General features: G+C 48.2%; 1 protein-coding gene across 21 annotated transcripts in view; it reads left to right on the top strand.

Annotated features, from left to right (window-relative positions):
- The window catches only part of LOC139410663 (myocyte-specific enhancer factor 2C-like), a 109,332-nt gene that overhangs the window by 16,680 nt on the left and 65,069 nt on the right, over positions 1–27,583 (top strand). Inside the window, exon 1 of one of the 21 annotated variants that reach the window (XM_071156034.1) lies at positions 24,511–24,580. The exons of the other annotated variants lie outside the window; for them this stretch is intronic. The gene's annotated coding sequence lies outside the window, so the exon portion shown is untranslated. Of the gene's footprint in view, positions 1–24,510; positions 24,581–27,583 lie in introns of those variants that run through there. 21 annotated transcript variants of the gene reach the window in all.

Genomic DNA, 27,583 nt, shown 5'->3' with positions numbered 1-27,583 from the left:
TACATCTATCAAATCTTTGTCATATCCAGAGAACACGTTGTATCTCGATGGAAGCAGCGAGGTGTCTTTATTTATAATCTTTGGTGTCAGTTTGACATCACCGGGAAACTCGAGCGCTATTTTGAAGCGCGTTACCTCCCCAAAAACTTCACTACACCTATTGATACAATGTGACAATGAGCATCTTATCTCAAAGCATATGACAACGGTGTCTGTTAATTAAATAGGCTACAAGCAGCAAAATAAGTACGAGAGTCAAGTTTTGTCTCGTGGTTTTGTTGTCACATAAGTGTTGCTTTGACCTTGCAGTGTTTCTTTCCCACAATATCGCAGCACCATATCCACAGGCGCACAATAGACTGATAGAGCTACTGGCAGCGTCCTTATGGCATAATATTATTCAGCATTTTACAATAATTCCTCTGAAATATTTGTATAGGCCTATTAGTTTAGTTTAAATATATATATATATATATATATATATATATTTTTTTTAAAACTAATATATATATTTAAACTAATCTATAGATAGATAGATAGATATACCGGTAGGCGCGTAGATACATTTATAACAAGTCACAACCCGGAATAAAATTCATAATTTCTGCTGGTCTCACAAATTAGTAAAGTATTGACTGTTAATAATGATTAATAATGAAGTATACCCTGCTTTATATGAGTGGCCCATTTTGTAGATTGAATTCTACAAAACTTGTCAGAAGTTAGGCTTGACACATTTTACATTACAACAAAGTTTCCCAATGCATTCTGAATTAATGCAACTCAACATAATCATGTTTTACTGGTATATTATGAAGATGTGAGTTAGTTGTCTTAATTTACTCTTTTGAATGATTTAAAACAAGTCACATTCACACCTGTTAACTGCCATTACTGCCAGATCAAATGATTCAGCTTCCCTGTTGGATTTGTATGCCATAGTTTCACAGTCTAATAGAACATCCAACTATACAATATTCATGTGTAATTGTAGTCAGTCAAGCAATGTAGCTAAATTGTGGAGGATGGATAGCCTAGTGATGACAATTCAGACAAACTAAAGTGTGTCTGTTTTCTTGGGGCTTAAGGAAGATACTAGTAGGTTTTTACAGTTTCTACCCATCAGAAATATAAGTACCTAATTATTAAGCTATATGCATAGCATATTTTTGGGCTGTAAAGTCAGGGCTCTATGTTCATTGAACAAATATATTATATATAACATTTCACTCATGATAGCTTTTGTATAGTAGAAATGTTCTGTGAAGTCTTTAAACCAGGCTAAATTGAGCTTGTTATAAAGAGTGGGACAGAGAACACTGTCTGAAATAACTGTAAATTAAAAATAAATGTAAATTAAAATTGCATTAATATTTTGGATATGATATAATTTGGAACCCCTCATAGATATTTACACAAATAGAGTAAGGCACATTTTATATATTAAATAGTGCCTTCATTTCTGATACCTTAAGGAAACTTAGCTTGCTAAGACTGAGTGTGTATTATGCAGATTGTATGTGCTTGTATATCTAATATTAATATAATAATACTTTTTATACTGTAAATTAGTATCATGATGTGAAATGAAAATGATCTATTTACTCAATGCCATGATTTCTCAAAATGAGTCACAATTATTGAATTGCCTAATTATGAAGTTTCTGGATTATTTTGTAGAAAGGAATTGAGCAGAGGCAGTGATTGTGAGGACATTCTGGAAAAGTACAGCCCCATCCAGAGGCTTTTAGAGTTGCTACCACCTCTGGGCTGTTGGACTACTGGAAATACAAGCAACGCTCAGTGCAAGGCTAATGTCTCTGCGTTTATCAGTAATATCAGCTCAGTATTCAGTAAAGTGGGATTTGCTTGTTTGATTCAAGGCTCCAGTGTATTTTGCATTACTCAGAATGTTCTGGACGTTCTGTTGTGAAGGAGTAGATGGGAAGTTGTCCTTTGGCAAAGAGTAGTGGACATACACATTTACTGTACTCCTTCCCACTCCCACCATCAATGAAGATGTTCTTTGTGTCGCTCGCCTGTTGCTCTCTCGGGATTTAGAGTTAAGTTAATCTGCTCAGAGGGAAGGTGAGCGCTCACATGTGGACACACGATTACACACAGAGGACTCTCTCAGCCAAGCTCTGTAATATCAGAGTCACACACTCCCTCTCTCTCTCTCTCTCTCTCTCTCTCTCTCTCTCTCTCTCTCTCTCTCCCTCTCTATGCTCTCTCACTGTTCTATCTCTCCCTCTCTCTCTCTCTCTCCCTCTCTCTCTCCCTCTCTCTCTCTCCCTCCCTCTCTCTCTCTGCTTTGTTTCTCTACTCAGCCAAGCTCTATGTCTTCTCAGACATGTCCTTCCTAACAAATCATTGGGGATTTTGGATGCCGATTCACAAAACCAACAGTGACAACATGCTCTTACCCTTCTCACAAAGAGGGATTAGGGGGTCACGTGTCACTCTGATTGGCCAGGGCATTTAGCTGATTGTCGAAGCACATCGCTGTACACCAGGGGCTCAATAAAGCTGTATTCAAGTGAAGGGACACCCTTTGTGCCAGGATCACTGCTTTTCTGTAAACCCAAAAAACATCTTCAGCTTCCTCTGAGTGACCAGTGTAGTTAGAATGTTCCTCTCTAGTACTGATTTATGAACAGAGAGAAGATTTACTGGTTGATATTCAACAGCATGACCTGAGAGAGTTCAGCTCCCTGTTGGCATTCAGTGAAATAAGGAAATCTGTCAAAGAGTGCTTGATTTAAGGCGTACACTAGCATGCTCCGTAGACTCTAAAAAGGACTGCTGAATTTGGTCGCTTACGTTTGAAGGGAATAGTCTCGACAGTGATACTTATGGGCATATGCTACATAAGCAAGGTTCAAAATACCATCCTAATGAAGGAAAAAGTAAATCTATGAAAACATTTTTCTAAATAGAAACATCAGAAGCGTTTACGTTTAAGCAAATAATTTAATAGCCCGTATTGCTTTACTTTAAAGTTAGCTTTTTTTTCCCCCCAGTAATGGTCGCAAATGTTTTGGAAGGGGTTTGCAGAGTTTGCTCAGTTAAACATCAGTAAAACACTTTAATTTGCAGGTTAGCAAGATCTTGTGGTAGATACTAGATACTGAAGTAATTGCACTTTATGCCCTTCGGCTTAAAGAAGCGGGTAACATTTGAAGCAATTCAGAGGAATCTTATTTACTTCAGATGAGGAGGAGACATCATATTTTACACCATGAGGGGATATTCTCACAAATGACATTGTATTTTTGGGTCCTTTTTCCACGAAAATGTGACGATGATACACTCAGGAACTCCAGCGTACAGTACACAGGAAGGGTGCTTTTCTTCTCCTATTTGATCTGAAATGAACAGTGCAATAGAGCTGAGCTCTGCTCGGAATAGCTCACTGGAGTTGTTCTGCTGTATTGGAGCAGGTTCAAATCATTTGATAACTTGAGGGGTTTCAGTGTGAGCCCTCTACAGCTAGGTATGGGCTGAATATTGTTCTGTTTAGCTTCATTTTTTTTTTACTTACAAAAAAGTATCTGGGCAACCTAAGCATGTGTTTATTTACTAGTTTAGTGCAAATCCCAATTATATTGTCCTAATTGATGTATGTGTTGGGAATATTTCCCTCTGTGTTTGTGTTTATTGCGAGCATTGTCACAGTATCTTTATTAGGCTGCAATTACTAATAAAGTTAATAAATAAGCACAAGAAAGTATTGTAGTCCTTCAATGCTTTATGATGTATTTCAATGCAGATATGAGTGTGTCCTGGTTTGCATAACGAAGTCTTCTGTCTCTATCTAGTAATTAGCCATGACGTTCAGCAACTTTTCCTCAACGCTATAAGTGGAAGGGGGTGTGTGGGGTTTGTTCACTAGGGTGTTAAAGATCACAGAGGAATATCTCATGCTTTGATGTTTAATTGTATTGTAAAACACATTTTAGAATATTTCTGCATAAAGTAGAATTCTAGCTGTTCTGTGCTTTGAGTTTGGTGTTCCTTTTGTTTGTTTGTGAGTGTGTGTCTGTGTGTGTGTCTGTGTGTTTGTGTGCGTGTTTGTTTGAATTAGTTTGTGTGTCTGTTGGTAGACATTTAAATAAAAATTCATGTCTTTTTTTTGTATTCTCACATGGAGGAATTGATGTGTGGAAAGATGGTAGAGTCGAGAAGAAAGTGTCAATGTGATGGCTGGAAAGATAAACTGAGGAGAAACAAATCGTATGAAAGAGAATATAATACAGACTTTGAAAGAGACCGAATTAAACGATAAAGAATGAGATTGACAGGGTTGAAGAGCTTGTAGGAGAGAAAAAGTGTTTCTATCCATTGGAAGACTGAAGTCAGTGTCTCCTAATGTGTGATACTGATGTTGTTGTATTCCAAATGGACTAGACTAGAAGAACAGGACTTCCTGCCTGTTGCTTCCGGTTTCCTGTTTCCTGTTTCCTGTCAGGCCTGGTCATCATGGCGGCTGCTTGCTGGGTGGTCTGGGCAAGACAGGACAGGACAGATCTCAGCGCTACTGACCACATAGACTACTAATATCACCAGCTGCAGCCTTTAACTGCATATATGCAAGGCTAAGATCCACCTAAAACACCCACATATGGAGCTCACCATGTAGACCGCTGCCCTGTACTGTCTGGATTGAGAGAGGAGGACAGTAGACAACAGAGAAAGGAGGGTTGGATGTGATAAGAGGGAGAGAAACGTTTAGAGACGGATATGGGATATATTCCGAACACTACTCGATACACCCAGTAAGTCTGTACATGATATTATGAGCCTGGGTTGTATTAGTTTAAAGTAGATATGAATAGCTTTTACTGCATTTATATACAGTATGTCTAGTGTGTCAGTGAAAGTTCATTTTCAGGCATTGGAAAAGCCAGACGTTAGATATTATAGACTGCAAGTTTTATTTTGATTATATATGTTTACTTGCATTAGTTACCATAGTTTCCCAGTGAGATTTATTTTTGACGAAATCCAGGCACCTTGTACTGTACCTGGGTAGTTTCCAAAAACCAAATAGCTTGACTTCATCTTGAATTGTCTATTTTACCTGCCCTAAATGTGCTGTGAAATAAAAGTGGAATTAACTGAGGGACGACTTCTCCCTCACTGTTCAGAGACAAGTCCCACCTCCCCCTTTGGTGTGGCATGCTGTTGGACTTCACCCAATGACAAGAAGAAAAAGGAGGGGGAAAAGTGCAGAAATATTTTCCAGTGACTCTAATTTATCTTTGTCACCCTAGCAACATAGCCGAGTCATTCTGAAACATGGTCCGGTGAGACGCACAGAGGTTCCTCTGTGCCCTGGCCTCACATACTCTAACATCCATCTGAAAGCCCACCGCTGCCACCAATGCTGCCTGCCTGCTGCCTCCTGCCTGCCGCCGTGGTTCACAGCTCACTAATAGGTGTTTTTTAGAAGATCCTGTGTTCATGGAGCCAGAGGCGGAGTTTCTCACATACACCCTGACCAGTCCAGTTAAAAATATATATATTGTTATAATAGTTAATTGGTCATCGTTGACTGATATGTAAATGTTCATTATATTGGCGCAGAGCTGATTATAGTGTTCATTTTTGAATGCTCTGGGTTATTTTATGTCACAAAGCCACAGCTCTGTATCCACAGGATCGATAAGCAGGAAGTTCTCTGTTGAAGTCAGTGGCCACTGTTGAAAACATTGTTAGTGAATAATACTGTCAGAGTGGAGACGCTACAGTAGGAATACACTCTGTTCTGTAGAGCACACAGCTTAATCCAGGCAGTGTCCTGCCAAAGACCACACCCCTTTTCCTCTCCACTGTCATCTGTGTCATTCCCAGATCAGGGGCCGGCCTCCAAAAATGTGTCATACAGGGCTGTCTCTAACATTTAGAATGTAGAAAGAAACAGAAAGAGAAACAGAGAGGGGGAGAGAGACTGAGAGGGAGAGAGAGACTGAGAGGGGGAGAGAGACTGAGAGACACAGAGTGACTGAGAGGGAGAGAGAGACTGAGAGGGGAGAGAGACTGAGAGGGGGAGAGAGACTGAGAGGGGGAGAGAGACTGAGAGACACCGAGAGACTGAGAGGGAGAGAGAGACTGAGAGGGGGAGAGAGACTGAGAAGGGGAGAGAGACTGAGAGGGGGAGACAGACAGAGGGGGAGAGAGACACAGAGAGACAGAGGGGGAGAGAGACTGAGAGACACCGAGAGACTGAGAGACACCGAGAGACTGAGATGGGGAGAGAGACTGAGAGGGGGAGAGAGACTGAGAGGGGGAGAGAGACTGAGAGGGGGAGAGAGACTGAGAGGGGTGGGGAGACTGAGAGACACAGAGAGACTGAGAGGGGGAGAGAGACTGAGAGACACAGAGAGACTGAGAGGGGGAGAGTGAGAGGAGGAGAAAGACTGAGAGGGAGAGAGAGACTGAGAGGGGGAGATAGTCTGAGAGACACAGAGAGACTGAGAGACTGAGAGACACAGAGAGACTGAGCGACACAGAGAGACTGAGAGGGAGAGAGAGACTGAGAGGGGGAGAGATGGAGAGACACAGAGCGACTGAGAGGGAGAGAGATGGAGAGACACAGAGAGATGAAAGGGGGAGAGAGACTGAGAGACACAGAGAGACTGATAGGGGGAGAGACTGAGAGACACAGAGAGACTGAGAGACACAGAGAGACTGAGAGGGAGAGAGAGACTGAGAGGGGGAGAGATGGAGAGACACAGAGCGACTGAGAGGGGGAGAGAGACTGTGAGGGAGAGAGATGGAGAGACAGAGAGATGGAGAGACACTGAGAGACTGTGAGGGAGAGAGATGGAGAGACACAGAGAGACTGAGAGGGGGAGAGACGGAGAGGGAGAGAGAGACTGAGAGGGAGAGAGATGGAGAGACAGAGAGACTGAGAGGGAGAGAGATGGAGAGACTGAGAGGGAGAGAGAGACTGAGATGGAAAGAGAGACTGAGACACACAGAGAGACTGAGAGACACAGAGAGACTGAGAGGGACAGAGAGACTGAGAGGGAGAGAGAATAAAAGAGAGAGATAGACATGTTCCTAAAGCTGACTATATCTGGGTGTTATATGACCGTGTCGACATTGTCTTTGTATTGCTCTCTGATAGAGAACTCTGACAGGCTTGGTGACTGTAGTCTTTTTCTACTGCCATGTTCTAAAACAACTGGCAATGTATTTTAAAAAATTATCCAAAATGACTTTGAGGCTTTCATGGTCTGAAGTCGTGTAGGATGTTTTGTTGCATTTGGGGAAAAAAACTGAATAATAACAGGTAAATACTGCTTATTGAGCTGTGCAACGCAGAAAGAGACATCTTCAGAAACTAATTTTGTTATATTTTATTAGTTTCTATGCCAAAACAATAATTCTTAAATTCAGCAACATCTTCAGAAACTTTACTTTACATTCAGAAACCTACTTTTATCTGCTAAAGTTCAGGTAGTTTTCGTAGTGCCATATAGGAATTTGTGCCACTGAAATATGCCTTTAGATGTTTACTTCATCGTTTGAAATTGTGTAACTTTCTTGTGGAAGTCCACAGATAAATATGTGTAGGTTTGACTGCCTGGCACAGAGGGGTATCTCTCTCTTTCGCTTTCTCTCTCTTGTGAGCACACTCTTTCTCTCTCTCTCGCTTTCTCTCTCTCTCTCACTCTCTCTCTCACTCTCTTTCTCTTCCTCTCTCTCTCACTCTCTTTCTCTCTCTCTTTCTCTCTCTCTCTCTCTCTCTCTCTCCATTTTTTAAGAGTTTTCTGGCTGGCTCGCTGTTTGCTTTGATGTATGGCTTTTCCATAATGCAGCGCGTGATGTCATTATTCATTCTTAGAGAGAGAGAGAGAGAGTGTTGCGGACAGGAGATTTGCAGTACGGAGTTGCATGTATAATGAATGAGGGGGCACTTTGTTTAAAACTCCAACCTGGTGTTTCACTTCAAGGTTTTAAACTCCAGCATTGTGTTTCACTTCAAGGTTTTAAACTCCAGCATTGTGCTTCACTTCAAGGTTTTAAACTCCAGCATTGTGCTTCACTTCAAGGTTTTAAACTCCAGCATTGTGCTTCACTTCAAGGTGTTAAACTCCAGCATTGTGCTTCACTTCAAGGTTTTAAACTCCAGCATTGTGCTTCACTTCAAGGTTTGAAACTCCAGCATTGTGCTTCACTTCAAGGTTTGAAACTCCAGCCTGCCACTTCACTTCAAGGTTTTAAACTCCAGCATTGTGCTTCACTTCAAGGTTTTAAACTCCAGCATTGTGCTTCACTTCAAGGTTTTAAACTCCAGCATTGTGTTTCACTTCAAGGTTTTAAACTCCAGCATTGTGCTTCACTTCAAGGTTTTAAACTCCAGCATTGTGCTTCACTTCAAGGTTTTAAACTCCAGCATTGTGCTTCACTTCAAGGTTTTAAACTCCAGCATTGTGCTTCACTTCAAGGTTTTAAACTCCAGCATTGTGCTTCACTTCAAGGTTTGAAATTCCAGCTGGCCACTTCACTTCAAGGTTTGAAACTCCGGCCTGCTAGGCAGAGTGGAACCTTGTGAACACCACCAACCTCTCTCTGAGCTCTGCCGATGGATGCTTTCAGCTGGCTGCCACTGTGGACAAGCCCAGTGGAAAAATAAATAACCTTCTGTGTGTGTGTGTGTGTGTGTGTGTGTGTGTGTGTGTGTGTGTGTGTGTGTGTGTGTGTGTGTGTGTGTGTGTGTGTGTGTGTGTGTGTGTGTGTGTGTGTGTGTGTGTGTGTGTGTGTGTGTGTGTGTGTGTGTGTGTGTGTGTGTGTGTGTGTGTGTGTGTGTGTGTGTGCGTGTCAGAAGAGTGAGGGTTGAGCAGTAGGAGAGAGGTGGGGAAGTGGGGAAGAAGAGAGAGAGGTGTGGAGTGATGAGGGTTTATATTTGAGCAGCGCTGCAGTGACACCTTTCTATTTGTCTATATAGCATAATACCTCCTGTTTATGTGTTTTCGTGTCTGTGAGTGGAACTGTGAGGGTGTGTGTGAGCAGTATTGTTTGTTAAAATGGCCCTGGTCTTATTTTTGTCCCTGTGCTGGGCTCATGGTTTATAAATAGATGAGGAAGCATGGGGGATACCTGCCGTGGTGGAAGCACCGGGCTGGCCTCCCTCCTCCACAGTCCCAGGCCCTCCAAGTGCCTCCACGTCACATCCTTCCCCTACTACGGTGCATCCTCGCTGGGCTACTCCACCGCTGGGCTACTCCACCACTGTCCCCTGGGGGACTACCAAACAGGATGGGACTGACATAGAGGGTGTATCAAGCCAATGAGAAATTCCTCTACAGTAGGAGACGTTGTTGTTGTCTTCTTGGCGTGTAGACTTGGATATAGTTGAATAGGGTGACATTTTGGAATATGAGGGGAGTGAATTGGTGATAATTGTACATATGTCTCTGTTGTTGTTATCAGCGATAATGGCAGTAATGGGCTGTGAGGGTGGTGTCGTGAGAGGAGTGTTAACGGGTTAAGCTGGAGCAAAGTATTTTCTGACACCCACTGTGTCTCTGTGTGTAAACTGGAGGGGTGATGTCCTCTCTGCTCATTGCCATATCTATGTGGAGGTGTCATGTTAATTTCACTTCACTGTCACATACATGTGCCATGTTAACATGGTGCTGAGAGTGTTAACTTTCTCTTTTTGCCTCCCTTAGGAAATGGTTGTCTTCACACTGTACTCGGTCATTGGGTGATCAGGTCTCAAATGTAGTGTTTCATTTTTTCATGACACTCTCATATAGTATGTAGGAAATCTTTGGATTGATTTGATTGATATTTATCAATCTTCTGCTAACTGCTGGTGATGTTGAGCTCGGTTATAATCATATTAACTAGGGCATCCTTGTGAAGAGTGAGAGACAAATCCAGGGCTACCATGCCTCACTAGTAATTGGTCAGTAGTTTTCTCCAATTTGTTTGTACCTTTCTGAAGGGAATAGTACTGGCTGTTATTCATATGCTTTTGACAGCTTAATTTGATAAGTGGGCTTCTTGTTAAAGAAGCCCAGGATTGTTCTCAGAGTACAGACAGTTTTTGTTATGTTCTTCAAAATGCTGCCTGTCGATGACCCACTTCTGAGGTTGTGGAAAACAAGGAAGAGCAGTACGAAATCCACAGGGAGATAGATAGAGAGAGAGAGAGAGAGAGAGAGAGAGATGTCGAGAGGAAGAGGGAGATACGGGAAGAGAGAAAGTGAAAGAATGAAAGGCTCTTGTTAATTTTTCTCGGAAGTAAATTCAAGATCCTTTTCGTCCTCCCCTCCCTTCTCGTCCCCCTCCTCCTCTACCTCTCATCTCCTCCTCTTTTTCCTCTACCGTTCAGCTGCCTACCTTCCTGGGCTCCTCTTCCCTCTAGTCTAGTCTGTAGAGAAGCACTTGGAATGATAACAGGGATTAGCTTCTGATGCTCGCTAGCTCCCCTCAGTTAAGTACACCTGTAATGAGCTGTTTATTTGGGATAATGTGCAGCAGCAGAGGCTGGGGTCCAGAGCTGGCCCCTTCCACCCCCCACCCCCACCCCCACCACCCACACCCCCACCCCAGTAAGTGGGTTGCTCACTGGACAGGGTGGGAAGAAGGGGAGGGTCCTTCATCATTCTCAGCCCGTTCCTGAGGTCATGTGGCCTGTGGATTTTTCTCAGGGTGGAGAAAACCATCAATAATATGAGAAAATGAAGGGAGGGAACGGAGAGAGGAGAGGGAGAGAGGAGAGCCCACCAGTGTGAGTGTGTGAAGTGGAAAAATCTGTTTGTTTGCAAAGGGGACGTGCTCTGCTATCATTAGCCAAGGGGGTAGGAAGGGGGCAGGGGGGGCATGCAAGGTTATGTGAACGGTGCAGCTGTTCTCCGAGCTGAGGGATTTGAGGCGGGAACTACGGCTAATCAGCCTTGTCCTTCACTCTACTGTACGGCCGGACCAGAGCTAAACCTTGTGAACCAAATCTCCCACTCCCCCACTGTAGCTCTTCACTTCCCAAATAAGAAAATGACTAAATGTTGATTTCAAGGATAAGACTGCAGAGAAAAAAAGACATACATGATTTATATGCCTCTCTGTAGGAATTTGCTGTTTTCTTTTCACTTTTTATCTCTCGGATCACGAAACAGTTTTCATTCAGTCCACATGGAAATTAGGATCTGAATAATAGTCATAATAGTCATAATAAGAGTGATTATTTCGTGTCGTTTTCATTCAGTCCACATGGTAATTAGGATCTGCTTAATAGTCATAAGAGTGAATATTTCAAAATACATGAATTAAGGATTTGGAAGCATTATAAAATCTTCCATTGTTGGGGGATTTTCCCTATTTTGACCTAATCTCCAATTTTATGTTGCTTTAGTCCCCCCCGTCCTTTAGTCCCCCTCGTCCCCCCCGTCCTTTAGTCCCCCTCGTCCCCCCTGTCCTTTAGTCCCCCCTCCCCCCGTCCCTCCCATCCTTTAGTCCCCCTCGTCCTTTAGTCCACCCCGTCCCCCCCGTCCTTTAGTCCCCCTCGTCCCTCCTGTCCTTTAGTCCCCCCTCCCCCCCGTCCCCCCCATCCTTTAGTCCCCCTCGTCCCCCCTGTCCTTTAGTCCCCCTCGTCCCCCTGTCCTTTAGTCCCCCCGTCCCCCCATCCTTTAGTCCCCAACCGTCCCCCTGTCCTTTAGTCCTCCTCGTTCTTTAGTTCCCCACCGCCCCCCCCTATCCTTTAGTCCCCCCTGTCCTTTAGTCCTCCTCGTCCACTTCGTCCTTTAGTTCCCCCCGTCCTTTAGTTTCCCACCGTCCCCTCGTCCTTTAGTCCCCCTCGTCCCCCCTGTCCTTTAGTCCCCCCGTCCCCCCATCCTTTAGTCCTCCCCATCCCCCCGTCCTTTAGATCCCCCCGTTCTTTAGTTCCCCACCGTCCCCCCATCCTTTAGTCCCCCTGTCCTTTAGTCCCTCCAGTCCACTTCGTCCTTTAGTTCCCCCCGTCCTTTAGTTCCCCCCCGTCCCCCCTGTCCTTTAGTCCCCCCCGTCCTTTAGTTCCCCCCGTCCTTTAGTCCCCCCTGTCCTTTAGTCCCCCCCGTTATTTAGTTCCCCCTGTCCTTTAGTCCCCCCGTCCACTCCGTCCTTTAGTTCCCCCCGTCCTTTAGTCCCCCCTGTCCTTTAGTCCCCCCCGTAAACTCTGTCCTTTAGGTCCCCCCGTCCTTTAGTTCCCCCCGTCCTTTAGTTCTCCGTCCTTTAGTCCCCCCAGTCCCCCCTGTTGTTTAGTCCCCAACCCGTCCCCCCATCCTTTAGTCCCCCCCGTTCCCCCCTGTACTTTAGTCCCCCCTGTCCCCCCTGTCCTTTAGTCCTCCCCGTCCCCCCTGTTGTTTAGTCCCCAACCCGTCCCCCCTGTCCTTTAGTCCCCCAGTCTCCTCTGTTGTTTAGTCCCCCCCGTCTCCTCTGTCCTTTAGTCCCCCCAATCCCCCCTGTCGTTTAGTCCCCCCCATCCCCCCTGTCCTTTAGTCCCCCCATCCCCTCTGTCCTTTAGTCCCCCCCGTCTCCTCTGTCCTTTAGTCTCCTCTGTCCTTTAGTCCCCCTTGTCCTTTAGTCCCCCCCGTCTCCTCTGTCCTTTAGTCTCCTCCGTCTCCTCTGTCCTTTAGTCCCCTCTGTCCTTTAGTCCCCTCTGTCTCCTCTGTCCTTTAGTCCCCCCGGCCCCTCTGTCCTTTAGTCTCCTCTGTCCTTTAGTCCCCACTGTCCTTTAGTCCCCTCCGTCTCCTCTGTCCTTTAGTCTCTTCTGTCCTTTAGTCCCCCCCGTCTCCTCTGTCCTTTAGTCCCCCCTGTCCTTTAGTCCCCCCCGTCTCCTCTGTCCATTAGTCCCCCCCATCCCCCCCATCCTTTAGTCCCCCTCGTCCCCCCGTCCTTTAGTCCCCAACCGTCCTCCCTATCCTTTAGTCCCCCTCGAACCCCCGTCCTTTAGTCCCCCCCATCCCCCCGTCCATTAGTTCCCCCCGTTCTTTAGTTCCCTTCGTCCCCCCATCCTTTAGTCCCCCTGTCCTTTAGTCCCTCCCGTCCACTTCGTCCTTTAGTTCACCCCGTCCTTTAGTTCCCCACCGTCCCCCCATCCTTTAGTCCCCCCTGTCCTTTAGTCCTCCTCGTCCACTTCGTCCTTTAGTTCCCCTCGTCCTTTAGTTCCCCACCGTCCCCCCTGTCCTTTAGTCCCCCTCGTTCCCCCTGTCCTTTAGTCCCCCCGTCCCCCCCCCATCCTTTAGTCCCCCTCGTCCCCCGTCCTTTAGTCCCCAACCGTCCTCCCTATCCTTTAGTCCCCCTCGAACCCCTGTCCTTTAGTCCCCCCCATCCCCCCGTCCATTAGTTCCCCCCGTTCTTTAGTTCCCCACCGTCCCCCCATCCTTTAGTCCCCCCTGTCCTTTAGTCCCTCCCGTCCACTTCGTCCTTTAGTTCCCCCTGTCCTTTAGTTTCCGACCGTCCCCCCCGTCCTTTAGTTCCCCACCGTCCCCCCTGTCCTTTAGTCCCCCTCGTCCCCCCTGTCCTTTAGTCCCCCCATCCCCCCCATCCTTTAGTACCCCTCGTCCCCCCGTCCTTTAGTCCCCAACCGTCCTCCCTATCCTTTAGTCCCCCTTGAACCCCCGTCCTTTAGTCCCCCCCAACCCCCGTCCTTTAGTTCCCCCCGTTCTTTAGTTCCCCACCCTCCCCCCATCCTTTAGTCCCCCCTGTCCTTTAGTCCCTCCCGTCCACTTCGTCCTTTAGTTCCCCCCGTCCTTTAGTTCCCCACCGCCCCCCTGTCCTTTAGTCCCCGCCGTCCTTTAGTTCCCCCCGTCCTTTAGTTCCCCCTGTCCTTTAGTCCCCCCCGTCCACTCCGTCCTTTAGTTCCCCCCGTCCTTTAGTCCCCCCAGTCCCCCCTGTCGTTTAGTCCCCCCATCCCCCCTGTCCTTTGGTCCCCCCGTCCCCCTGTCCTTTAGTCCCCCTGTCCCCCATGTCCTTTAGTCCCCCCCATCTCCCCTGTCCTTTAGTCCCCCCGTCTCCTCTGTCCTTTAGTCCCCCCTGTCCTTTAGTCCCCCCCGTCCCATCTGTCCTTTAGCCCCCTCCGTCTCCTCTGTCCTTTAGTCCCCCCTGTCATTTACTCCCCCCCGTCCCCTCTGTCTTTTAGTCTCCCCCATCCCCTCTGTCCTTTAGTTCCCCTGTCCCCTCTGTCCTTTAGTCCTCCCCGTCCCCTCTGTCCTTTAGTTCCCCCCGTCTCCTCTGTCCTTTAGTCTCCTCTGTCCTTTAGTCTCCCCTGTCCTTTAGTCCCCTCCGACTCCTCTGTCCTTTAGTTCCCCCGGCCCCTCTGTCCTTTAGTCTCCTCTGTCCTTTAGTCCCCGCTGTCCTTTAGTCCCCTCCATCTCCTCTGTCCTTTAGTCCCCCCTGTCCCCTCTGTCCTTTAGTCTCCTCTGTCCTTTAGTCCCCCCTGTCCTTTAGTCCCCTCCGTCTCCTCTGTCTTTAGTCCCCTCGTCTCCTCTGTCCTTTAGTCCTCCCTGTCCTTTAGTCCCACCCGTCTCCTCTGTGCTTTAGTCCCCCCTGTCCTTTAGTCCCCCCCGTCCCTTTGTCCTTTAGTCCCCCCTGTCCCCCCCGTCACCCCCATCCTTTAGCCCCCCGGTCCTTTAGTCCCCCCTGTCCCCCCTGTCCTTTAGTCCCCCCCGTCGACTCCGTCCTTTAGTTCCCCCCGTCCTTTAGTTCCCCACCGTCCTTTAGTTCCCCACCGCCCCCCCTGTCCTTTAGTCCCCCCGTCCACTCCGTCCTTTAGTTCCCCCGTCCTTTAGTCCCCCTCGTCCCCCCTGTCCTTTAGTCCCCCCTGTCCCCCCCGTCACCCCCATCCTTTAGCCCCCCGGTCCTTTAGTCCCCCCTGTCCCCCCTGTCCTTTAGTCCCCCCCGTCCACTCCGTCCTTTAGTTCCCCCCGTCCTTTAGTTCCCCACCGTCCTTTAGTTCCCCACCGTCCCCCCTGTCCTTTAGTCCCCCCGTCCACTCCGTCCTTTAGTTCCCCCGTCCTTTAGTTCCCCACCGTCCCCCCTGTCCTTTAGTCCTCCCGTACAGTCCGTCCTTTAGTTCCCCCTGTCCTTTAGTTCCCCCCGTCCTTTAGATCCCCGTCCTTTAGTCTCCCCCGTCCCCCCTGTTGTTTAGTCCCCAAGCCGTCCCCCATGTCCTTTAGTCCCCTCCGTCTCCTCTGTTCTTTAGTCCCCCCCGTCTCCTGTGTCCTTTAGTCCCCCCTGTCATTTAGTCCCCCCCGTTCCCTCTGTCCTTTAGTCCCCCCCATCCCCTCTATCCTTTAGTCCCCCACATCCCCTTTGTCCTTTAGTCCCCTCTGTCCTTTAGTCCCCTCCGTCTCCTCTGTCCTTTAGTCCCCCCTGTCCTTTAGTCCCCCCGTCCCCTCTGTCCTTTAGTCCCCTCTGTCTCCTCTGTCCTTTAGTCCTCTCTGTCCTTTAGTCCCCTCCGTCTCCTCTGTCCTTTAGTCCCCCCTGTCCTTTAGTCCCCCCCGTCCCCTCTGTCCTTTAGTCCCCTCCGTCTCCTCTGTCCTTTAGTCCCCCCTGTCCTTTAGTCCCCCCCATCCCCCATCCCCTTTGTCCTTTAGTCCCCTCTGTCCTTTAGTCCCCCCCATCTCCTCTGTCCTTTAGTCCCCCCGCCCCCTCTGTCCTTTAGTCCCCCCCGTCCCCTCTGTCCTTTAGTCCCCCCGTCCCCTCTGTCCTTTAGTCCCCCCCGTCCCCTCTGTCCTTTAGTCCACCCCATCCCCCCCGTCCCCTCTGTCCTTTAGTCCCCCCGTCCCCTCTGTCCTTTAGTCCCCCCGTCCCCTCTGTCCTTTAGTCCCCTCTGTCTCCTCTGTCCTTTAGTCCCCTCTGTCCTTTAGTCCCCTCCGTCACCTCTGTCCTTTAGTCCCCCCTGTCCTTTAGTCCCCCCCGTCCCCTCTGTCCTTTAGTCCCCTCCGTCTCCTCTGTCCTTTAGTCCCCCCTGTCCTTTAGTCCCCCCCATCCCCCATCCCCCATCCCCTTTAGTCCCCTCTGTCCTTTAGTCCCCCCCATCTCCTCTGTCCTTTAGTCCCCCTGTCCCCTCTTTCCTTTAGTCCCCCCCGTCCCCTCTGTCCTTTAGTCCCCCCCGTCCCCTCTGTCCTTTAGTCCCCCCGTCCACTCTGTCCTTTAGTCCCCCCCCGTCCCCTCTGTCCTTTAGTCCACCCCATCCCCCCCGTCTCCTCTGTCATTTAGTCCCCCCTGTCCTTTAGTCCCCCCCGTCCCCTCTGTCCTTTTGTCCCCCCCGTCCCCTCTTTCCTTTAGTCCACCCCATCCCCCCCGTCCCCTCTGTCCTTTAGTCCCCCCTGTCCCCCCTGTCCTTTAGTCCCCCCGTCCCCCCTGTCCTTTAGTCCCCCCCGTCCCCTCTGTCCTTTAGTCCACCCCATCCCCCCCATCCCCTCTGTCCTTTAGTCCCCCTCTGTCCTTTAGTCCCCCCTGTCCCCCCTGTCCTTTAGTCCCCCCCGTCCCCTCTGTCCTTTAGTTCCCCATTGTCCCCTCTGTCCTTTATCATTGAGCAGGTTGAAGCAGTTCAAAGCAGAATAGGATGCAGTTGAATCTACAGATCAGCAGAAGAACGTCAGAGAAGGCCCCAACTTCTCTATCATCTTTTCTGATCACATGCTGCAGAAACAGGGCCAGCGCAGCGACAACAACTGAGCAAAGCCTCACCGTGTTGTGCTAATGCATTCAGCCTGCCACGGTATCCAACAACAAGCCAAAATATCACACATCTCCACATCACACGCTACTCCTACAACAACACAAACAGGAGAAAACAAGCTCAAGAACCCAGGAATTGAAAGCTAGCAAGGAGCATAATATGTGAACAAGTTGTATCAAACTTTCTGGAGGAACATTTTTAAAGAAAATAATCTGTAGGATGTGAAAAAGCCTTGCTACACGTACAGTGTCACTTCGTGAGGCAAATAAAGGGGGAAAAGTACCTTGACAGATTTTCTTATTGCTGTGATCTACGTCAGGCACAATGGTGCGCTGTGGGCTACAAATAGAACTTGGCCAAAGCGGTAGTGGAGTTATTGGCAAGAGGGGTCATTTTTGTGTGATACAATGGCCTTCGCTATAATCACGTAAGTAGAGGAGACGAGTGTCTCTGCCAAGAAGTGTGGTCGCGTGTCAGTAATTTAATATTTGTTTGTCTCTTTTCATTCTTTCTTTTTCTGTCTCTCTCTCCCTCCCCCTCCTCCTTATCATCCCTGGTAGGGTTTAAGTAGCAGTAAGCTTTATCAGATCACTCTAGCTGAGGTCTCTTTCAAAACGCTTTTTGTAGTTTGGATTTTGTGCAGCTGTTCGGGCTCTTTAATCATGCGCTATCTTTTTTCACTCGCCTTCCCCTCCTCTCGTTCTTCCTTCTTCTTCCTCTCCTCCCTCTTCCCCTAACATATGTTTATTGGCTGCTTTCTGTGACAAATTACGAGCACCGTCTTCGATGAGGTCGGGTTGTGATGGTGCGGCGAGTAGAGTACTGCCCCTTTCTGGTCCCCCTAACCACTCCAAACAGGAGCGTGGCACCCAGCCGCCGTCTAATGAGAGGTTTGGCCTTGCTCTGGCCCGGGTCTGGCCTTGGTGGGGCTGCCTCCCAGCCCCCAGCCTTCTCCCAGCCTCCTCCAGCCTCCTCCCAGCCTCACCCCAGCCCTCTCCAAGCCTCCCCAAGCCTCCTCCCAGCTTCCTCCAGCCTCCCCAGCCTTCCTCAAGCCTTATCCCAGCCTCCTCCCAGCCTCCTCCAGCTCCTCTAGAAGAGTGTGATCTGTAGGTACACCGCCCACCCCCTTCACACTCAACACAACCCAACCTCTACCCTCCCTCCATCCCCACCCCACCATTCCTTAGAGAGCTGTAGAGACAGGCTTCAGCTCAGCTACTGGCCTGGGCTTTTCTTTTAATCTCTGTCGATATACTGTAGTTTGCATCATTGTGGGTAGACTTAAATATACTCATCCACAGACACATGGATGAATAAAGTTCAGTGTCAGTTTTGTATATGCTTCTTGGTATAAATGTACTCTATATTCTAGCCAACTCTGAATTGAAACAACATGTTGTAGTACTAAATGATGGATGTGGGGACATTCAAGCTCTTTGTGTGTCTCAAGTTTACAGTGTGTGTATGTGTGTGTCTGTTTGTGTGTGTGGAAGAGATTCTGCCCGGAAACATTATATCAGTCCTGCTTAAGCAAACACTAACTGGAACAATCCCAGTTTAATGATGCGCAACATCAACAGGACAACAACGCTCACCAATAATCAGCCCAATCAGCTTGCGGTCTTCAGAAAAAACAAGAGAAACTCTGACATCATGCTAGCAGACTAGAGCACGTTTTTTTCTGACAGGCCAGGCAGGGAACACGGTTGGGGCTTCAGAATCCTCTCTCTCTCTCTCTCTCTCTCTCTCTCTCTCTCTCTCTGCTCTACTCTCTCTCTCTCTCTCTCTGCTCTCCTCTCTCTCTCTCTCTTCACTTTGCGATCTAGGTTACTCGGTTTCCTAACGGTGCGCAGGGACTGAAAAAATCCCCCAGAAGGTTGAATTTATGAAGGACATCCTTGTTTAAGTGTGCAACCTTCTACTTCTTTTCAAATGACCTCCACGCTGTGCACAGTCTCATTTCCAGACTGTGGCTCTGGCTTTAGAGCGGCCAGACTGTTAGAGAAAGCCATAATACCACTGTAACGTTACACAAACAGGGATGTTAAGCAGTGTTGTTTATCATTGCTGTAGTTTGAGCAAAGTGTATTAAAGTAATACCATATGAGTGTAGCAGAGGGACGGCTGATTGATTTGAACCTAAATACAAGGCAAACAACATGTTATTGTCGCAGAGAAGACAGAAATACAGCAATCCGTAAAGCTTTTCGTCTCGTTAAGGCGGTGGGTTGAAATCTCCTGGACCGTTAACAGTAGCAGTCTAGCCTGCCTATTCAGACTCAGCATTTAGCTTCTAGTGGCCAATATGTTGCCATGGGAGCCAGATGTGAGGGGTTGCCATGACAGTTTGTTTAAAGCAACCTTGACCTAGTATACCCACAATTCCCTCCACAATCACACACACACACATGCACGCACGCACGCACACACACACACACACACACACACACACACACACACACACACACACACACACACACACACACACACACACACACACACGAGTGCACACAGGCACTCCAGGGTCTGTGATCTGTGCCTACCTCTGTGATTTATCTTTGCCTCCAAACTCCAGACATTCCACCCTCTGTCATAGCGTAGCCAACATAATGTATGTGTGAACACTACAGCAGAGAGGAGGTTGTAGAGAGGTTAGCTTGTTGTACCTCCCTAGCCCCTATGACTTGTTTAGGAGTGTTCCTTTTATAGACACTGCTAATAGCTATATTGTCTATAAACACTTGCATACTTTTGAACTTAGTGGACACTAAGACAGCTGATGATGCAACCTTTGTGTGGTTTCCAAATATGCTGATGCATCCCAATAGCAAAGAGGAAAAAAACCATCACTCAACTTCCCCCTATCTTTCTCCCTGCGTCTGTCTTTCTCCATCAGCCACCACGAACAGACAGAAAAGGAAGCGTAAATAACTTTGTCAAATCCCATAATGTAAAATATATTACTCTACACAATACCACATACAAAACAAAAGTGCTAAAATGAACTGGGAAAAATGTAATAGAATATAAGCTGGCTCCCACTCTGGAGTGTTAGCCATGTTAGCTTTAGCCTGTGGCTCTAATTGGGGCCAGGAGGGAGCATTTAATAATTGCTGTCAGAAGATCGCATTTAATTCTCTTCTTCACAGTCACTGCTGTAGGGTAGAGTGAAACAAATTGTCATCAGAGATTTCTAAACGAACAAAGCTTTTAATTAGGCTGATTAGAATGCTTCTGAAAAAAAGAAAGATTGAGAAAGAACTTGTGATGAAATCATCAGTGGATCGTCATCATCTAACCACGTTGTCTGGTGTTAGAATCCTTTGCTGCCACGAGACGTCATGGAAGTTTGCCTGCGTTTGAAAAGAAGATCAAGTTGGCCCCACCCCCTAACCCTTCACCCCACCCCCCAACACGAGCTGCTGAATTTTCCTAACATCACGGTTCATCCTTGGTGGAGAACATAATTAGGTGAATATGACAGTGCTTTGTATGTTCTTAGTGACATGGCCTTGGGCTAATGTCATTGGGGGGGGGGGTACTAGTAGTCATTGAAGGGAGAAGCTGGTATTCTTTCTGCATCGTTTCCCCCCCTACTTTCTGTGTCTTAGTTTCCCCCCCTACTTTCTGTGTCTTAGTTTCCCCCCCTACTTTCTGTGTCTTAGTTTCCCCCCCATCTTTCTGTGTCTTAGTTTCCCCCCCTACTTTCTGTGTCTTAGTTTCCCCCCCTACTTTCTGTGTCTTAGTTTCCCCCCCTACTTTCTGTGTCTTAGTTTCCCCCCCTACTTTCTGTGTCTTAGTTTCCCCCCCTACTTTCTGCATCGTTTCCCCCCCTACTTTCTGTGTCTTAGTTTCCCCCCCTACTTTCTGCATCGTTTCCCCCCCTACTTTCTGTGTCTTAGTTTCCCCCCCTACTTTCTGCATCGTTTCCCCCCCTACTTTCTGTGTCTTAGTTTCCCCCCCTACTTTCTGTGTCTTAGTATCCCCCCCTACTTTCTGTGTCTTAGTTTCCCCCCCTACTTTCTGTGTCTTAGTTTCCCCCCCTACTTTCTGTGTCTTAGTTCCACAACTGAAATAGTGTTGGTTTACTTAATCAGTATCTTTATAAGTTGAAACAAGTCAATAACCCTTAGTGACTGCGGGGATAATGAAAGCATAGTGTGTGTTTGTTTGTTTGTGTGTGTGTGTGTGTGCATACGTGTAAAACTAAAGTCTGGGGGAGTGTTTTCTGTTCCAGTCCAGCAGTCTGTGTCTAAATGGTGGTTACACCTGGACTCTGTAGGCCTACATGACACCATGTGATGCGAGGCAGCGGTTGGACCTTCGCTGAAAAACAGTACCCTTCGCAGATGTGTGTGCTTGAGTTGAACGACGGAGGAAGGGAATCCACAATAATGTACTGCACACGCTAACATAGGCTGTGGAGAAAACACCGTTAGAGAGAGACAGGTGGAGAGCAAGAGAGGAAGAGAGAGAAGCTGAACAGCTTTCTCCACCACAACATAAACCGCTTCTATTTACCTAACCATGGCACCACCACCATCCTCCTGACGTCCATCTTCCCCCACCTGGAGCTGTTCCATCCTGTTTCATTTTCACAATCTGACAAGGATGATTTGACTCTGTCCAAAGCCCTCTTTACTCCTCTTTCCAAATGATGGTTCCCTCTACTGCTGGTTTTCTCCACCGGGGCACAAGAACATTGATGTGTCAGAATAACTGTTCTGCTCTTTACTTCACTCAGTGCCTACGGTTCACCGAGTAGTCTGGCACAGAACCCGGAGAACCTGTATCTACCTTAACACTCTGATTCACAATGTTCTGTGATATTATATGATCTCTCTTCCAAATCATATCACTGGCCTGTCAACCCAACATAATCAATTAGTGACGACTTTGATTGTGGATTATCATCAGCCACTCAATCCATGATAATCATATCAGCTATTGCATGCATAAAATGTAGTTACAGTCCCCAAGTCACGTCGCTGATGCAGCAAAAGGAAGCAGGAAGGCGAGCAGGTAGCAGGCGACAGGGAGCAGTATTCAGCTGTCCGGCAGCTCTCTCTCGCTTGCTGCTTCCATTGGACCCATGCAGCAGCTGCAGTTTTACAGCCCTTGGCCTGCTTTCAAAGAGCGGTTGACATATTGTGTCAAATCACCTTATCCTTTGGGGAGTCAGCAATGGACTGTGGAAAGATGGTTCTCACCTGTCTCCATTTTGGCTCTGATGGGTGGCTATCTGTCCACCATTCCTGCTCTGTATGACACTATAGGCCCTGTTTGCGGGTGCTGAGTGAGACATTCAGTTGCAGCAGCTGCCTGACTATTCCCTATCTCTCCCCTGCTCCTCCTCTCCTCCTGCTCCTCCTCTCCCCATGCCCCCCCCCTTCCTCCTCCTCCTCTCTTCTTATCCTCATCTCTCATGCTCCTCCTCTCCCCCTGCTCCTCCTCTCCCCCTGCTCCTCCTCCTCTCCACCTCCTCCTCCTCTCCTCTCCTCTCCTCTCCCATGCTCCTCCTCTCCCCCTGCTGCTCCTCCTCTCCTCCTCCTCTCCCCCTGCTCCTCCTCTCCCCCTGCTCATCCTCTCCCCCTGCTCATCCTCCCCTCCTGCTCCTCTTCTCCTCCTCCTCTCCCCCTGCTGCTCCTTCTTTCATCCTTCTCTCCCCCTGCTCCTCCTCTCCCCCTGCTCCTCCTCTCCTCCTGCTCCTCCTCTCCGACTGCTCCTCCTCTCCCCATGCTGCTCCTCCTCTCCCCCTGCTCCTCCTCTCCCCCTGCTCATCCTCCCCCCTGCTCCTCCTCTCCTCCTCCTCTCCCCCTGCTGCTCCTCCTCTCCTCCTCCTCTCCCCCTGCTCCTCCTCTCCCCCTGCTGCTCCCCCTCTCCACCTCCTCTCCCATGGTCCTCCTCTCCTCCTCATCTCCCATGCTCCTCCTCTCCTCCTCCTCTCGCCTTGCTCATCCTCCCCCCCTGCTCCTCCTCTGCTCCTCCTCTCCCTCTGCTCCTCCTCCTCTCCCCCTGCTCCTCCTCTCCCCCTTTCCTCTCCCCCTGCTCCTCTATCCCTGCTCCTCCTCTCCCTCTGCTCCTCCTCTCCCTCTGCTCCTCTTCCTCTCCCCCTGATCCTCCTCTCCCTCTGCTCCTCCTCCTCTCCCCCTGCTCCTCCTCTCTCCCTCTCCCCTCTCAGAACAGAATACAGTAGTAGGCAGCACTGGACTTAAAAGGCCCTGTTACCTGTTACCTCACAGTCTCTCCACTGAGAGAGGAGTTACAGGGTTTTTACTTTTCTCTCAAAGCACACAGAGATGAAAAAAGAGACCACTGTGTGCTGAATGGATTTCCGTTGGTCCAAGAATAGAAAGCCATGGCAACAACATGCTTGTTGGAAATGTGTAGCAGAGGTTTGTTGATTGGGTGAGGTTTCGACATATGCATCATGTAGATTTTAAGTCAATAACCAGGCCTTTGTTTTTTAAATAAAATTACTTGAATATGAAGTTGTCTTCTCGCATGTTAATTAATAAAAGAATACAAATTGCAATAATCTCTGACTGAAAAAGATAAATTATTGTCCCCCACGGCTGACACATCAGATACCAACTTCCTTGTATCAATTTTTTCTTCCATTTAAAGCACTTTGAAGGCTTCTGCTATTATCTCTATTCTCTACTCATGGGGCTGGGCAGGGAGGCTGTTTAGGGCTGGGCAGGGAGGCTGTTTAGGCCTGGGCAGGGAGGCTGTTTAGGGCTGGGCAGGGAGGCTGTTTAGGGTTGGGCAGGGAGGCTGTTTAGGGCTGGGCAGGGAGGCTGTTTAGGCCTGGGCAGGGAGGCTGTTTAGGGCTGGGCAGGGAGGCTGTTTAGGGCTGGGCAGGGAGGCTGTTTAGGGCTGGGCAGGGAGGCTGTTTAGGGCTTGGCAGGGAGGCTGTTTAGCGCTTGGCAGGGAGGCTGTTTAGGGCTTGGCAGGGAGGCTGTTTAGGGCTGGGCAGGGAGGCTGTTTAGGTCTGGGCAGGGAGGCTATTTAGGGCTGGGCAGAGACGCTGTTTAGGGCTGGGCAGGGAGGCTGTTTAGGGCTGGGCAGGGAGGATGTTTAGGGCTTGGCAGGGAGGCTGTTTAGGGCTTGGCAGGGAAGCTGTTTAGCGCTTGGCAGGGAGGCTGTTTAGGGCTTGGCAGGGAGGCTGTTTAGGGCTGAGCAGGGAGGCTGTTTAGGGCTGGGCAAGGAGGCTGTTTAGGGTTGGACATAGAGGCTGTTTAGGGATGGGCAGGGAGGCTGTTTAGAGCTGTCAGACCATCTTCCACTTGATTGCAGTGTGTGTGGAGGAAAGCCATTGCAGTTAAGGTGCTGACAGGATGCCCTGTAATGCATGAATAAGAACGCTCCTCTCTCTTCCAATGCTTTCATCTAGCGTTGCACCTCAAAAGGGCTCTAGTCACCCTACACTGCCACACAGAAATGCACTTCATCCGTCATTTCACATGATCACTGAGAAAGCCTTTACTTAGCTATTTTTCCCCCTCCCGTTTTCTGCTAAAAAACATTTAGGGAAGGCTTTACACATGTTTTGAGAAACAGTAGAGAAGAAGGGGTTTGTCCTCTCGGTTAAGGTTTCACAATCACAACGATGCGTCCTGTTGCATCATGACGGAATCCAGATCTGATGGCGGGCAGTGCGGTTGTGGTGATTTTTTCCCCTTTTGATAGACAAAAGCTGGTGAGATTTCTCTCAGAAGGCTTTGTGCCACCTAGAAGGGCCTTGTTTCATGACACGGGACATGGAGGGAATCTCTATTGGTCTTCTCAATGGTAATCTCAAGAGTAAGAAGCCGACTGGTTGTGGTGGGCAGAAGAATCGGACATCTCTCTCTCCTCTTCTCTTGTTTCTCGGCAGAGGGAGAGGGAAGCACAGTGAGTTTTGGTTCCCATTTTGTGCTCTCTGGAACAGTTTAGGGAAGGAAGCACCTTTACACCTTTAATTGTCTGTGGTTGCTGATGTCACATCCTTCCGTTGAGTTTGCCACGTGTGTGTTTCCTGCCTTTCTGTCCACGAGGTCCTGGGGGCGACTGGGGTGGGGTGGGGGTGAATAGGGGATAGAGGGTCTAACAGTGGGTGGGGGGTGGGGGGAGGGTTTGGGATGAGGGTTGGGTTTGGAGTGGCTACAGGGCTGTGGAATTGAGGTATAATATGACGTTAGTCTATAACAATACGCCTAGGTCTCTTGTTCCAGTCAAGCCAATCAAAGTCAGATAGAATAAACATTGTAAAAATGAAGAGGTAACTAGCTCCCTTCTCTCTTCAACAACAGACAGTGTAAAAATGAAGAGGTAACTTGCTCCTTTCTCTCTTCAACAACAGACAGTGTAAAAATGAAGAGGTAACTTGCTCCTTTCTCTCTTCAACAACAGACAGTGTAAAAATGAAGAGGTAACTAGCTCCCTTCTCTCTTCAACAACAGACAGTGTAAAAATGTAGAGGTAACTGGCTCCCTTGACTCTTCAACAACAGACAGTGTAAAAATGAAGAGGTAACTAGCTCCCTTGACTCTTCAACAACAGACAGTGTAAAAATGAAGAGGTAACTAGCTCCCTTGACTCTTCAACAATAGACCTGGTAAAAATGAAGAGGCAACCAGCTCCCTTCTCTCTTCAACAATAGACAGTTCTCTCTTCTCATGATGGCAGAGCTTTAAAAATATCTCTGTCTGCTAATGACTACACTGTAACGTGAGTTAATAGAAGGAGGCATACACACACACACACACACACACACACACACACACACACACACACACACACACACACACACACACACACACACACACACACACACACACACACACACACATAGACATGCCACAGCCTTGAACGCTTGAACACATTACACCATGATACACCACTATCAAGCTAATCCCAGATGTACATTCTGCTAATCTCTTTAGCTGCTAAAGCTTTAAATTAGCCCTAATAGTTGGCATGATTCACCACCAGCACAGAGGCCCACCTACATGTAGGCGATGGCCCAGGTTTAGGTCATTCTCTTCTGTGTGTTACTCGAAGACGTGGGGAGGGTGGGTGTGAGGGAGGAGGAGGGAGGGAGGAAGAGGGAAGGGAACGGGAGGGAGTGATAGAGATTTGTCACCGTGTCTATCTGAGCTTGACAGACGGCGAGCCTGACGTGCCACACAGAGTAGTCATTGCCTGTAATGACATTAGAGACACAATGAAATGGAGGCATGCAGTCTCCTGGCCACTGGCTTCCCTCTCCCTCACCCTCCCACAATCACACCCAGGCAACACACAGATAAACAGCTTCACCTCCACAAACGACACACAACTCTAAACACCAGCTCTGCATATAAAAAATATCATGTTTTTTTAGGATTAGGAGTTGATATGGGGGAAAGCTATAGGGATGCTCAAGCGAAACGGAACCCAGAAAGAGTGTGTGTGTGTGTGTGTGTGTGTGTGTGTGTGTGTGTGTGTGTGTGTGCGTGCGTGCGTGCGTGCGTGCGTGCGTGCGTGCGTGCGCGCGTCCGTGCGCGCGTCCGTGCGTGTGCGCGCCCGTGCGCGCGTCCGCGTGTGTGTGAGTTTGTGCGTGTGTCTGTGTGTGTATGCGTGCGTGTGTGTGTTCATACACAGATTGTTCAGAAACGGTATTAAATACATTATTGCCTCCTCTTCAAGGAAATGGTAGCTTATTTTAAAAGAGAGAGGGTGTATTTAATGTAGCATACACCTCCTAAAAGGTTTACTTACTGCAGTGTAATATGTTATTTCAAATCCCCGCAACCGCATTTCCTATGAGGATAGAGGATACTGACGTTTTTTCAAGACATGCTATTACCAAATGTGTTGCAGATGTGCTATGGGGAGGTGGGCTTCTAGGAAAAACACCATCCATCCTGTCATTAGGAATGGTTTTCTCCAATTCTCAACAACGTCGGCCTACTTACAATTTAGTTGGAAAAATATCAAATGACAGCAGATGTTGGTGTATGTGTTCTTCATATGAGGAACTGGTTTTCAGAGCTGTGTTGCCCCTCATCATTCAGTACATTTTCTCTTCATATCTCTCTCTCTCTCTCTCTCTCTCTCTCTCTCTCTCTCTCTCTCTCTCTCTCTCCTCTCTCTCTTTCTCTCTCTCCCCTCTCTCTCTCTCTCTCTCTCTCTCTCTCTCTCTCTCTCTCTCTCTCTCTCTCTCTCAAAAGCTTGCAGCTGTCTTTCAAAGAGAGGAGTTAGAACTAAGGACCAGCCTAGATAATGTTCCTCTTTTCTCTCTCCTCCTCTCTTTGATTCTCTTGGGTGCAGTCCTCTGTGTTTTCAATGACAAAGCCATATTAACAAGCAACACCATATTAACAAGCAACACCCTATAGGATATATATATATGTCTCTTAGGACGGGAAGAAACTCTGCCCACGTGCTGTCTATTCATTTTTGGTGACTTAACACTTGGAAGTGATGAGATGGGATAACTCTGTACAAGTTCCCATCACCATTCCAGCTCCACTTCTGAAAGAGAGAGAGTGCTGAATCTCCCTCCCTCTCGCCCTCTCTCTCCGTCTGCCTAACAGATGGGAGGGCGGTTGGTAGAGCTCTTCCCCTCCCCCCTGAGAGGCCTGGTACCTGTTCAAAGATCCCTCTTTCCATCTCTCGTTCTCTCTCTCCACTCTCTTTCCACCTCTTGTTCTCTCTCCCCTCTCTTTCCACCTCTTGTTCTGTCTCTCCCCTCTATTTCTCCCTCTGTCAGCTCTCTAGGTTCTGCTACTTTGAGGCAGACTATTCTCTATAGGTATGGCCACCATTCTCAATCCTTCTCTCTCGCTCCCTCAGCCCATCATGTCTTTCATAACGTGCACTATGACCTTAGCAGTGACCCCCACTGGCCTTCCCCCACTGGCCTTCCCCAGC

The sequence above is a fragment of the Oncorhynchus clarkii genome, chromosome 6 (genome assembly GCF_045791955.1).
Source record: "Oncorhynchus clarkii lewisi isolate Uvic-CL-2024 chromosome 6, UVic_Ocla_1.0, whole genome shotgun sequence".
Classification (NCBI taxonomy): domain Eukaryota; kingdom Metazoa; phylum Chordata; class Actinopteri; order Salmoniformes; family Salmonidae; genus Oncorhynchus; species Oncorhynchus clarkii.
This window is presented reverse-complemented; position numbering and strand designations above follow the sequence as displayed.